Genomic DNA, 13048 nt, shown 5'->3' on the forward strand with positions numbered 1-13048 from the left:
GCCTAGCCGGTAAAAATGATTGTGTTTAGAAGTCTATCTTATAGACTACGGTTAAGTGCTAAGAGTAGTACCAACTTATTACTTAGCAAATATTCAACCGAAGTTGCACCAGTTGATGAAAATGTATTTCAAGGAGAAGAGGGTCATAAAATGGCAGCTTGGCAGATCCATTCTTATGGAGGGTTAGAAGAACTCCAATTGTCCAAAGCTGTAAGAAAACCATCTTTGATGAACCCTAATGATGTTTTAGTTCAAGTATCTGCGACTTCTGTTAATCCCATAGATATCGCTATGATGGGTAAGTGTAATTCTGTGCAAATTTAGTGCATTGTATCATATGTATGCAGAAGTGGGGTACGGTCCAATAAGCGGACCCGGTTTTTTATATCGAAATTGGCAAACGATATTACTTAATCATAACCATCGATATAATCAATCGATACTGATGAATTATTTTTAACAACTTAAATAATCTATATGAACAGCTGTAAACACTTTCAAATAATACAAGGTAATATTTTAAATTTCACGTAACATTGTGTATTAAAATGGCCGTCAATCTTAGGAAGCTTCACGAAATTGCTTTAAAAGACGATAAAATATGTTTTTTATGGCTTCAGGATGTTGGGTTAGTACCTAAGAATCCATTATGTGATATTTGTGGAAAGGTAACAAATGTAACTGTCAGAGGAGCTAACATGGTCGTCTTCAGATGCAAAAAAAAAGAAGGTAGGCTAATGGTGGACACAACTTTAGTAAAAACGTTTTCGTTCTGTTTCATTTAGTTAAAGTTATGAGTTTCCCTGATTTTGGTTATGTTCATTTATTATTTGTTATCATTAAATTCACATTTTAATTTAAACATATGATTGTTATTACTTTTATATCGATTGATAGTCTATGATTCGATATGCGAATATTAGGTATCGATGATTATATTCTTCGATATAAAAAACCGGGTCCGCTTATTGGACCCTACCCCAGAAGTGGAATAGGGAACTGGTTGTGGCTTATATTTAACTCTACATATGAATAATCTATTTTTTAGTCAATTGTTATAGCCTAGATGGACTACAGAAGAGGGTTAAGCTATTTAACTTCATTTCTTGTCATGCTTCATACTTAACCAGCATAATGGCCATGGTTTAATTAAATCGGACTGCTTGCTTTATTTGGTAATTGTCTTATTAACGGCCGGAGCAGGAAAATACGAGTTTTGCGTTATTAACTTATTGGAATCGTCCTATAGAACAAAAAAAGTAAAAGGTTTGATGGGGTGGAAATGAGAAATAACTAAGTTCTAGAACATAAAAAATTAAACAACTATTCTCTCGCGCTGAGTAATATTTCCATGTTCTACATCCACGTCGAGCGTCACATGAACTTTTGTGACCATGATTCAACCTCGTGATGACGTCATCGGTTGCGCCGCCATCTTTGCAAACGTAAATGAAAAATAATACTGAAATGAGCAGTATTTTGATCCAAAACAACGTTTTTTCTTAATTTCGAGCTACAAATTCATTACTTGTTATCGAAATGAGACGAGTGCCTCCGGCCATCAGCATGGGGCAGCACTGAAGAACTATATAAAAAACCGAGTCCGCTTATTGTCTACCCTTCGGGTTTTTGAGTGACAAATTTGTAAAAGCACACAAAAAGGCAGTTTTTAGGTAAAAAAAAAAAAACAAAATAGTAAAGAATGACTTATTTTACCAGGTGAAGTTAGGCCCTCTCTAATACTTAAGGTACCATATGTTTCAGTGTTTTTCTACACACCGTAATTTAAAAAACTATTAAAGCTAAATAGTTCATATTTCTAGCATTTTTCCATTTAAAATGTTCTTTGGTTTGATATATCTCTTGACTATGTTTTTTATATTTTGAATTCTCCCAAAAACTTTCTGGGAAATTATAAGATTGAAGGTCGAGGTGGGCAAATCACGAATTTGACGTTATCAACGTATTCTGCTCATCCTCCTGAAACAAAAAATATATATGGTTTTAGAGGGTGCAAATGGACAAATAACATGATTTTAGAGGGTATATACATAAATAGTTAAACGTTCTTAATGTTTTAATGTTCTGTTTAAAGTGTGCTATGTCTGTATTATCTGCGGGAGGGACTGATAGCGTATCTGTTATTTGAGCGCTCCGGGGCAGAAGTCAGAGATTACTGTACTGTAGCTTGGATCAAGTGAGTGCGTGACAATCATTGTTCAACCATCCACTAGTTCGACCAATCGTAGTGAACTGGTGTGTGTCGTAAATATTATCTGTGGCTGGAACTGATAGCGTATCTGTTATCTGAACGTTCCGGGGCAGAAGTCAGAGATTACTGTACTGTAGCTTGGATCAAGTGAGTGCGTGACAATCATTGTTCAACCATCCACTAGTTCGACCAATCGTAGTGAACTGGTGTGTCGTAAATATTATCTGTGGCTGGGACTGATAGCGTATCTGTTATCTGAACGTTTCGGGGCAGAAGTCAGTGCTTCACTAGTTATCATGTACTGTAGTTTGGATCGACTGAGTGCGTGACGGTCATGGATCAACCATCCAGTAGTTCGACCAATCGTAGTGAATTGGTGTGTCGGTGTGTGTTTTGTCGGGCATGTTAAGAGGTTACGTTTCGACCGCAACGAGATTATTTAGTTTCTGTACATTCTGTGGAACACACTAATGGTAAGTGTTCTCTATTAATGTCCATTTATACACGTATTCATATTAGGGGTATTCATGATTTATTAAGTTTTTATTATGTACATCAAATTGGATACTGTGATCTGCAATCAGTTAGTTAGGTGTGAAATTATCTCCCTTTGCTAGTCAATGTTTTTTATTCTTTTGGTTAATACTTCTAAATTACTTAGGCAAACATTTTTATGTATCCTAATAATAATTTTTTACATAAAGTGCTAACCTTGAATCCTTTAACCCTCTAAGTGGCAAGCGACGTCTGAGACGTTCTATTTACGCCGCCGTGACGTGGCAAGCGACGTCTTAGGAAGTCGCTTCACATTGCCGCTTATTGCTAGCTAACCAATAATTATTTTTACGCCTAGTTTGCACAGTTGCGTTCATCACTAAATTTCCAAATACATTTTCATATAGTATCATCAACATCACGATGAAATAATCAATGGTACTAACTGAAATAATCCCGGTACTTTGGGATTATACCGACCACACCCAGACATGAATCGTTATTTGACATTTTGCTTCTACTGATTTACTAGATTAGCGTAAAACAATATTTCGTAATATAAAACAGTAATTGTCTTATCGCAAACCCCTCCCCATCCTCAGACAGAGGTCAAAGTCGAGCGGTCTAGTGGATAACGTGATTGCAGAGTCGCGTCGCTTTGTTGTACTTCCGTGTTTTACCTCTACATTTCTCCAAACACTAAAATTCAACAAAAACAAACATTACCAAACTAAAATAATAATAATAATAATATTTATTTGCCATAAGAATCACAAAAGATCATTGACAATGTCATTTAGCTGCTAAGTAAGCTTAGTCATGAGTCCATCACATATTCAAAACATGGTCAATCAGTATTTTATAATCAATCAAACACAATATTAAAAAGGATTACAAATTACAAATATTATATGTTAACTACAACCTAAAAATATTTACATAACTAATACAATGTAAGATTACACCTTGTGAAAATCCAAATCATAAAATTCCCTGCATAAATCAACATAATGATTTTAAACCAAACAGTACCCATCAAATACTCCGTCAACAACAGCCTCTCTCCGCATCAGCTAAGTATACATCCTTCAAGCAAAGACCAGCAAAAACATGATTAACAAAAATGGTGATTTGTAACAGGCCTCGTGCAAAAGTTCTAAAAGTCTATTGGATCAATGACAAAAAAGTCATCTAGTTTATAAAGGGGATGTTCTAATAGCCAGTTATAAAACTTGTTTTTAAATTGCAGGATTGGATATTTATCCATAAGTACCTTTAATTTATTGTAAATTTTAGATATAATGGTATGGCTACTTTGGCCATTTACTCAGTCTAGAAAACGCTATGAGGGCTCTATCCTTATTCCTTGTATTATAGTTATGAATATCATAATTATATTTATAACTACTTTTTATTTTTAATTGCATATAGGGTTAAGTCATAAATATAGAGATTAATTACTGTTTTGTATTTTCATTTTAATAAATAAGGGTTGACAATGTTCATATTCTTGTGAATTTGTTAAAGCCCTTAAGGCTCTTTTTTGGAGTATTAATATTTCTCCTATTCTGCTACAATTTCCCCAGAGTATGAGCCCATAACGCATTATTGACTGAAAATATGCAAAATATGCTGTTCTGTTATACGATTCCGGGATTTTATTAGTGAGACTCCTCAGGAGATAAATGATTCTATTTAGTCTTGGATTAATCGAGTCAATGTGTTGGCTCCATGTTAAATGGTTATCAATAATCACTCCCAAAAACTTGACTGCATTAAGGTAATCAGGATTCTCAGGGATATTATTTTTTAAACTAAATATAATTTTTTGGGTTTTATCTTGATTTAGAAGAAATCCATTGGCATTGAACCATGTGGTGGCACCCTGAAGAGCGTTTTCAGTTAATTCTTCCAAAGCATTAATGTCTGCAGTGGAATTCACCAGAGTTGTGTCGTCAGCATATAAAATAGTTCTGGCTTTTATAAAATCAGGGAGGTCATTTATTGATATTAAAAAGAGGAGAGGTCCTAGGACTGATCCCTGAGGTACACCGAAGTTGACTTTTAGTTCTTGGGACCAAATACCATCAATTAGAACTTTTTGACTTCTATTTTTGTAAGTATGATTCAAAAAACTTAAAGGGGGAGTTTTTCAACACCATAAAACTTCAGTTTATTTAAGAGGTAGTCATGATTGACACAATCAAAGGCCTTGCTCAGGTCACAGAGTGTGGCCTGAGCATAGGCCTTGTTTTCAAATGCCTGAAAGGCTTCTTGTACTAATTTATCTATTGCATCTACAGTTGACATCCCCCTTCTAAAACCGAATTGTGTTACATTAAGGTAGTTATTTACTTCAAGATGCATACTAAGCTGGTCATATACTATTATTTCAACAAATTTTGGATATTATTGGTAGTATTGATACAGGGCGGTAACTTTGTGGTGTACTTACTGGCCCTTTTTTGTATATTGGACATATCCGAGATATTTTGAGCTGGTAAGGAAATACACCTTCCAATAATTTGTTTATGCAGAATGCTAGAGGAACGGAAACTGTCTGAATTATCTTTTTTAAAACGCTGTTAGAAAGGTTATAAATGTCTTTACTGTTGGAGTTGTTAAGTCTCTTTGCTGCTTTTATAATATCTTGGGGGGTAATGTAGTTCCAATTAAAGTTAGCTTTACTTATTTTGTTTCCTACTTAGAAGATCATCGAATGTCACAGGAGTCTTAACAAGTTTTCACTGAATACCATTAACAGATTCAATAAAAAAGTTATTAAAATCATCTGGTGAGAGATTAGACTTGGAATTACTGGGAGTTGAATTGTTATTCTGTTTAATCAAATTCCAGGCAGCTTTTGCACTTGTTGCTACTATTTTCAATATACTGAGCATTCGATGCTAATTTTGCATTCTTAAGAGCTGTTTCGATATTGGTATTTAAGATTTTTCATTTGGTTTACCAAATCATCATTAGGACTAAGACTATTTTTAATAAGGCTGTTATAGAATAACAGTTTATTTTTCATCGAGGCCAGTTCACCCGTGTACCACTGATGTTTATTTTGATTTTTTGTATTTCTTTGTTTTACTGTTTTTTATTTTAAGGCTACTATTTAAACTGTCTAAAAAGATTTCAAAAAATACTTTAAAGTTTTGACAAGCATTTAAGTTATTACTGAGATATAGCTCCCAATCGTATGTGGCTAAGTGTTCCTCGAGCAACTGGACACACTTTTGTCCGTAAGAACCAACTGTGGGGTTACACCAGCATTAGTTGGTTGCTCCAGCCTGGAGTTATTCCTGGTTTTAATGGGCACACTTATTATCAAACCGTCATGGTCTGAAAAGGGACATTTAAAAAGCTCACATTCTACTCTATTGTTTAAGTTAGCATTTATAGATATGTTATCTAAACAATTTTTACCCCTAGTGGGCATTTTATTTACACAATAAAAATTGAATTGCCTTAAGATATTCTGAAATTGTTTAGCTGTAGGCTTATTAGTTGTGATATCAAAGGCCCCGAGTTCAGGTCTCCTCCTATAATAACTATATAGGAAGGCCCAGGATAATAAAAAGTTAAGAAATTTTTGTATATATTCTAGAAATTTGTATGATTTTCCTGATGTTGAATGGTATAATGATGCAATAATAACTTTTAAATCTTCATTAATTACTGCGGACACTTCAAAATTTAGTTCTTCACACAGTGCACTAGTGTCAAGTTTTTTGGTGTTAGTATCGTTACGGGCAAAAATAAGTGTTCCGCCCCTTCTTTGTACCACTCGGCTGTATACCGCTGCGCAGTATAAAAGCCTGTGGGAAAAGAAAATTCTGATTCGTTCTCATTTAGCCAGTGCTCTGAAATACAGATAAAACGTACTTTATTATTATTTGGTAATAGACTTTCTAGGGCTAAGGATTTACCTTTCAAACCTTGTATATTCAAATACAAGACCTGAAAGTCTGAATTTACTCCTACTTTAATTTGTGTTGGAAGTTTGTACCTGGAGAAACCATAACTCAGACCTGTGACATCACTGTTGGGCTTAACACTTGTAAAAAAACATCATTACATGGAAACATGACATCTTGTTCCTTCAGGGGAACCATTCACTTTACAATCACCCTCCGCACTTCCAACACTAGACTGACTTTTTCTCACTTAAAAAGGCACCAATAGCTTGAGAAACACTCAGAGACCAAAAAGCACTCGGATACCAAGGAACACTCAGGGACCAAAGCAGGGGGAGTGAATTCATTGCTGGATCCTGAGGCCTGGGCAGAGTTGATGTCAGGAGTTGCTGATCGGTCCTCAGCCTTGTTCTCTTCAGGCGCTGAACTCTGCTCTCGTTCCATTCGGTCAGCAATCAGTTGTCGTAACGTCTTCACGAACTCCTCATGTGACATGAAAACTAAACTCTTTATTGAAAAAAAACACTAAAAACTTGTTTTTATTCTTGATCACATTCCGCCACCCAAAATGGTGCTGCCCCGCGCTGATGTCAACGAAAGAAAAACATCCCTCGAGATAGTACCTATCAGTAAAATATCAAATTCTAGAGGGGCATGATCAGAAATATAAATTGAATTGTAATGGAAAGGCAATTATGTAACCGTGCAAAATCATGTGATGCCACTCGGCCTGCCGTAATCGGGATTCTCGAGAAAGATAAGATAACAGAGACAACAATAACCGATTACAATACCTGGAAATGCTTGTAAGTTTTTAATTTTGTAATTAAAGAGTTGTTATCATGTTTGTTTTCTATAAATTTATATTTTTGTGTTCTTCATACTGGTGTGGTCGGTATAATCCCAAAGTACCAATAATCCTAAGTTTTCTCCCGCGGTCTGTTTTTTTTACTGAGGGAAAGGGAGGAAAAGGCAAGCAACTTCTAGCGATTCTGAATAGAAAAAGTGTTTTTTCTAGATTCAGTTTTTCCCATATAACTTTTACAGTGTTGTAAATAGAAAAAATATTATTGAAGGTTTTTCGTTTAGAATTAAATTTAAATAAAGGTTGCATTTAACATAATCTCCTAGGAATGACATTTTTAAAGTTACAGAACGTAAAAATGAAAAGTTTGGTGGAGAAAAAAAACGTTTTTTTTGAACATTTGTGTGGATATCATAAAAAAGGTTAAGGTATGTAAAAAATAACTATACTATGTTATTCTGTAGTTTATTACGAAAAAATTGATATATAACAAGCATTGCTCCCCCCCCCCCCCCACCCCCCCCCCCCCCCACCCCCCCCCCCCCCCACCCCCCCCCCCCCCCACCCCCCCCCCCCCCCACCCCCCCCCCCCCCCACCCCATCATAAAACAAAAAAAGGGTTTGGTTTAAATTTTTTTTGGGCAAAAATCCCCCCAAAAAAAAACTAAATCTATTTTACCTTTTCCCTTGCTTTTCCCTTTAAAAACCCTTTAGTAAATTTTAAATAAGAATAAAAAACTTTTTATTTTAAAAAAACCTTTTTTCCCCCAAAAATTTTAAAAAAAATTTTTGAAGAACAAGGGGGGAACTACCTGGAAAGGTCCAGAGTGGCCCCATGGAAGGCTATGGAGCCAGCAGTTGGGGGGCCCCCGAAGGGGGCCTGTAGTGGCAAAAGGATTTGGGCAGTTGAGAAAAAATTTTTGAATAACCATGTCCCTAGTGCCCTTAAGACAAGTGCCCCCCGGGCCCCCGGGTTCCACTCTTTCTCCCCCCCCAAATTCGCTTAAAAAAATTTTAAATAAATTTTTTAAATATCTCAGATTCAATGCAAAAAAAAAATGGTGAACAGAACGAAATTCCTTTCCCCTTTATTTTTAAGCAAGGGGTCCCTATATAATTGAAAAGAAGTTATTTTTTGGAAAAAATTTAAATTTTAAAAAAGCCCATAATTTTTAAATTTCAAATTTAAACATTAAAAATTTTCAAAAACTTTAGTGAGTATTATAAGAGTTTTATGTTTTTGGGGGGAATTCAAAGTTTTCATGGGAAAAAACTTTAAATTTTTTAAAAATTTAAAACCCAAATTAAATAGTTCAGTCCCCTTAATTAATTTTTACCCGTAGCAACATTTTACAAATTTTTTGAAAAATAATTTCTCTTCCCTTTTTTCCCCCCCTACGAGGTTTTTTTTGAAAAATTTTTGTTAGATAAAAATTTAGTTATATCCCGTAAAAAATTTTAAAATTTTTACTTTTAAATTGTTTACCCCTTTTCATTTAATTTGACAAAAAATGGAGGGATTTTTTGATTTAGGTTGAAATTTAAAGGTGGGTTTATGTTCCCCCAAATAAAAATTTTATTTGTTATAGGTGAAAAAATTTTTTATTTTTAAAATAAAAGTGATAAACCAAACCCCTTTTGTCTTTTAAAAACCCCGGTTTTTGGTTTAGAAAAGAAAAATTTTTCACTATGCCCGAACTAAAAAAAATTTCCTTTAAAATGTAAAATTCCCCTTTTAAACATCCCCCTATTTTTTTCTAACATTTAAGTGGGTGATTTTAAAATCAAATTTGTATATGTTTAGAAGCTTGGTAGAATCACCTTTTTAGGGTATATCAATGCCCGTAGTACGTTTTGGGTAAGGGAGGGCCTTGGGATTGGATAACCCCCCCACACCCAAAACCCCCGGGGGGGGGGGTAAAATACAGGGAAGTATTATGGGGAAAAGGGTTATCCAAAATTTTTTAAAATTTTTTTATCTTTTTTAAATTTTTTTTTTATTTCCCCCCTTTATTTTGGTTGAAAACCCAAAAAAAAATTTTTAAAAAAAAAATTTTGGTTTATTTTTTAAAAATTGAAAATTGGGTGCTGTTAGCATTTTTTTTGGGGGACGGGGTTATTAAATTACAAATAAAGGGGGAAAAAAATTCACTGTTTTAAATTATTTTTGTGAGTTTTTTTAATTTTTTTCCGGTTTGTAGTTTTAAAAATATGAACTCACACTTAAAAATAGTTTTTTTGGAAACTGGACACAATTGTTTAAAATTTTTGGTGAATTAATTTTTTAAGCCCTTGGGGACTTTTTAAAAATTTAAAAAAAAAAATTTTAAAATAATTTTTTTGTGCGAAATTGTGAAGCCCCCTTTAATTTTTTTAAAATTTGAAATCCGGAAAATTTGGGTTGTTTAACTTTTTATGGATTAGAAAAACTATAAGTTAGATTGATCCCCGTAGTTACATGAATCAAAGGAAAAACAAACCCCATTTTGGCAACCCCTACAACTCAATCTTAAAAATTTTTTGGGGACGAATTATGTTGTAAAAATAAATGTGTAGGGAACCAATTCAATTTAAAAGTGAATGTAGTGTAAAATAAACCCCCGGGTTTTTGGAACCCCTTTGATCCTTTTCCCCCCCAAAACCCCCCCTATTTCAATGCTCCCCCTTTCTCCGTCCTATCGTCTAACTTTTGTACGTATTTTTCAGGGCTGGAGAGGCATCCAAACCATAGCCTTTTTTGTCCTCCTGTCTCCCCCCTTTGGGGGCCGAAAAGGCCCCCCCGGAATGTTTTAAAAAAAATTACGGCACTTTGTCCAAAATTTGTTTGTTTTTCAAATTTGTTTTCACCCCCTTTTTTTTAAAAACAATTTTTAATAAAAAAAAAAAAATTTTTTTAAAAAACCCAAAAAAAAAAACCCTAAAAAAATTTTTTGTAAACTTATTTTTGGGGTTTATATGACTTTTTATTTTTGTTAATTTACAGGCAACAATTATAAATTTAATTGTATTATATTTATATGTATAGTGAATGTTTTGCTCTAAATTTCAGAATAACTTACAACAAATGTAGACTTGATGTAAAAATAAGTTTTTTGTGGAGTTTTTATAAACAATTTGCACTCATGCTAACAAACTTAACCTTTTAGTACTAAATTAATATTAAATTAGTCTTAGTACTTAATAAAACATGCATGAACATTTTTGAGTAGAGAAATTAAATTTGTGATATTTTAAGAAATTTTTATTCATAAAAGTTAATCTCCAGTACCTGATAGAGGGAGCGGAAGCTGTCACACCAGTGTCGCTGTAAGCTGTCACGGATGGTGGGGTGTGTGTGGTGATGGGTGGGGGTGGGTTGGGTCCTCTCTGCGTCTGGCGGGGGTATAGTTCCAGCCAGGGCAGTGATGGATGTTGCCACAGTAAGCATGACTGGTGAAATTGAGCATTGGGACTGGTATCTAGTGAGCTATCACTGCTCATGTCTATGCACCGCACAAACCTGCAATAAAAATATGTTTGCTGACAATTCTTGACTTGAGCAGTTAACAAGGGACCAAGTGGATGATTATTTCCTATTTCAATTGTTTTATTTGAATCAAATGGAAATATGCAATGTCAATTAAGATTTTAGTTTTGGCATTAGAGACAATAATTTTGAAATCAAAACTAATAATATTAATATTTCTCAAGCTTCAATAAAATGATCTAATATGTTATGTAATCAGACATTCAATAAATTGTATTCTTTTCTGGTTTAAATTTCTTTGAAATTCTACCTTACTAGAGGATAAAATCAATTACATTTAAATATAAATAAATAAGCTGATTAACTATGTTTTACGTACATTTTAACAAACTGTGTAGTGACAAACTATGAAAGAAGATATTAAAACTAAGATCTGAAGTAAAGAATAAATATTATTCATAATTTTAAAATCAAACGTAATCATTAAATTCCAAAATTCTAACATGTTTAATGTTTAGATGGTTTAATATTGTAAATCATATTTTAATTCCTCTGGATGGCCAATGTTTGATAATGGTCACATAACACTATTTATGAAAACATTGCTACTAATATAACAACCATGTCCAAGGATATTGCTGTGAATAAAATAACTTTTTACATAAATATCTCGTCTTATACAGCTCTTTCTGTAAATATAATAATCACATTAAAATATACACAAATCTAATTATAAGCCTTATACCCCAATTAAACAAGTTTTGTTATAACACAATGTTTGTTAATTATAAACATTAGTGATAAATTTTTAATAAAATTCCATGATTTCAGATATTAAAACACTGATTTAATATTGTGTTAAAAAAACACACAAAAATCTAATGATACACAGTAAGGCTGTTAAGCATTCAATAATAACTCTGTAAAATAAGACAAGTTTTCAAATTCTATACTCTGTTTCAATAAAAATTATTGTTGGAAAACTAATAAAAAGTTATTATTATGTATTTTACAATAGACATCAATTTAGCTGGACAAACATCAGAATAAGTTCACGCGCTCACACCCAGAAATCCCTGATGCCTCCTCACATGTCCGTAGTTTTGTGTTCCACGGGAAAGGTTTTTTAGCCATAAAGCGAAGCTTAGTCCTAAGAGTCCAGTCGACTGGTGGCTCCTTCGTCCCTTCATGTAAAGTCACCTGCAACTAAAATAGTAAAAAATTCCAAAATTATTCATAAAAAACAACAAGCCCCAAAATCGAAATGTACTATAATACATCTCTATAATATTATTTTGTAATAAGAATATTGTGCAAACCACTAATAAAACATGTGTTCACTTTTTATAAATTGTTATGACCAAAATAATAATATCAAGTGAACAAATTATATGAATCAACTTAAAATTTATTGCAAACTAACAGTTTCTTGAGAGTATGAGTACATATCTAATAGAATGTAAACCTGGTATACACAAGCAAGATAAAGTTGTGTTTTAAATATTGAAAACCATTTTTAATTCCATTGAAATAGTTTAACTTATGCACAAATCAAAACAAATAAAGACAATTTGATTTAAATTAAATATCTTGAAGGTACAATAAACTTACTTTAGGTGCAGAAGGAACAGTGATCCGACTAAGAATGTTGGAAAAGTTCAGAGGAGTATCTTTCTCTCCCTCAGGCAAATTCAACAGTTTGAACAATGTTGTATCACCAGTAGCTTCTTCACCTGATTTCAACCTCTTGGCCTCATGAGCAGTGGTCTCACCCAATTTACTAAAATAACAATTCTGTTTTAATAATAAAGTAATTCAATCAGTGGCTATAAAGATATCCCGTGTTTTAATTCACGAGAAGAGTATTTTAAATTTTTTAAGCTAAAAATATACATATATAATCAATCTTTTAGCTTCTGAGACATGCAATAATTAGTATGACTATTAATAAAACACTCATTACAACTGTTTATATAACGTATAAGTTCATTGTCTTTGAACAATCACTCATTATATTACGTACTTTATTGTTTCTTTAACAAAGGTTTTAAAATACTCATATTTAACCTTCATACTGGCGTAAACATAAAATTTCGTGCTTTTGCAAGTATAGTAAAAGAATTTATGTAAAAAAATATATGTATTAT

The sequence above is a fragment of the Homalodisca vitripennis genome, chromosome 3 (genome assembly GCF_021130785.1).
Source record: "Homalodisca vitripennis isolate AUS2020 chromosome 3, UT_GWSS_2.1, whole genome shotgun sequence".
NCBI classification, from domain to species: domain Eukaryota; kingdom Metazoa; phylum Arthropoda; class Insecta; order Hemiptera; family Cicadellidae; genus Homalodisca; species Homalodisca vitripennis.